The sequence below is a fragment of the Camellia sinensis genome, chromosome 6 (assembly GCF_055761805.1).
Source record: "Camellia sinensis isolate YWXY chromosome 6, ASM5576180v1, whole genome shotgun sequence".
NCBI classification, from domain to species: Eukaryota; Viridiplantae; Streptophyta; class Magnoliopsida; order Ericales; family Theaceae; genus Camellia; species Camellia sinensis.
Window position 1 is genome coordinate 186,925,443 of NC_138966.1, and position 1,960 is coordinate 186,927,402.

The window sequence follows — 1,960 nt, forward strand, 5'->3', positions numbered from 1 at the left end:
GCTGAATCCACTGATCCAAGTACCATTTGAATCTCTGATGATACCCCCTACTGAGGCAGCCCCGGGATTGCCGCGAGCTGCTTTATCAATGTTGAGTTTGAATCGGGAATGGTCGGGAGGTTTCCAATTCACAAAGGATAAAAACTTGGTCTTGGGTAGGTGAGGAAAAATTGAGATGAATTGCCAATGAACGGCATTAACAGTGATGGCGGTAGGGTTGGGAAGGGGGATGGGTTGGTATCAAAACAGAAGGCGTTGCGGTGTTTCCAGATGGTCCAACAGGTGAGGGGGAAAATGACAGCCCAAAGACATGATCGATGGAGAACATTCGATTCATAATTAACACGGAGCCAGTGGGGAGTGTCCGAAGAGAAAGAGGGGGTGAGGGATTCGGGAATGCCTAGGAGGGTCCATAGGGCCCAGAAAGAGAGACAGTCACGCAGAGCATGGGTGATGGTTTCAGGATGGGATTGGCAGCGGGGACAAAGGTTGTTTTGAGTAATCTTTCGAGTGAGGAGGAAAGATTTGGTGGCTAATCTGGGATGTGAAGCAAGCCAAAGGAAGTGTTGAATCTAAGGGGTGGTGGGCGTGTGCCAAATCCATGACCAACTACAGAAATGAGGGGTAGAAAATGGTTTGAGGGCAAGAAGGTAAGCTGATTTATTGGTAAAAATACCATCATGTGAGGATGTCCAAGTGAAAGTGTCTTCAGCATGAGCATGTCAGAGAAGTGTAGTGCTCTTAATTTTGGATTTAATAAGATTGGGAAGGATAGTGGAGAGGCAGTCAAAATTCCAGTGGTGGTCAACCCAATAATCATTAACTTTGAGGCCCAACTCTCTAAGGGTAAGGGAGCCCTGTGTATGGTTGCGGATGCTCCCTACACCTAGCCAATTATCAAACCAAAATGAAGTGTGGCTACAAGTTTTGACTAGTTTACACGAGCCCTCATTGAATAACTCTCTGTCTTTCCTGATACTGCGCCAAGTATGGGAATGTCTACTAGAGTTTTTTGTTTTGTGGAGTATTTAGCCCTTAGAATTTTGGTCCAAAGGGCTTCCTTGTTTTAGTGAAATCTCCAAAATGAGTTTGGCCATGGCAACTTGGTTGGAAAGGTGAGATTGGCAGATACCTAGACCTCCTAGGTTTTTAGGCTTGGTGACTTCATTTCAATTGACGGCATGTATTTTTCAATGATTGAGGGAGGAGCCCCACAAGAAGCCTCTATTGAGTTTATCAATATGGTTGGTGATCAATTTGGGAAGGGAGTGGCATTACATTACGCAAGCTAGGATGGCCGAGGTGACGGCCTGAATGAGGGTGTTTCTACTTATGAGAGAGAGGGTCGTGGCTTTCCAGCCAGAAAGCTTTTTTTGAATTTTTTCAATGATGAATCTGAATGTGGCCTGGTTGGGTCTCTCTTGGAGGATGGGACAACCCAAATATTTGCCAATGGTTTAGGAGATAGGAAATTGGAGTATGTTAGCCTAGTGATTGCGTTGGGATTGGTCAACGTTATTGGACAAGAAATTTTTTGATTTGGTGGTACTAATTTTTTGGCCCGAAATGGCGCAGAAATCATCCAAAATGGTTTTCATCGTGATGCAGTTATTTTCGGTCGCTTCACCAAACAAAATGATGTCATTCACAAAGAAGAGGTGGGAGAGGTAAGGGCAATTTCTTGCAATTTTGATAGGTTTCCAAGATTTGTCCGTTCAAGTTTGAGAAATGAAGGAAGCTAGATATTCCAAGCAAAGAATAAAAATATATCGAGAAAGAGGGCCCCCTTGACGGATGCCCCTAAATGGAGTGAAATTTTCAGTGAGATCACCGTTGAAAATGATGGCAAATTCCGTGGAAGAAATACATGAAAGAATAAGATTGATCCAATGAGTAGGGAAGTTGAATTTGAGGAGCACTTGTCTAATAAAGCTCCACTCAAGGAGATCGTAAGCTTTGT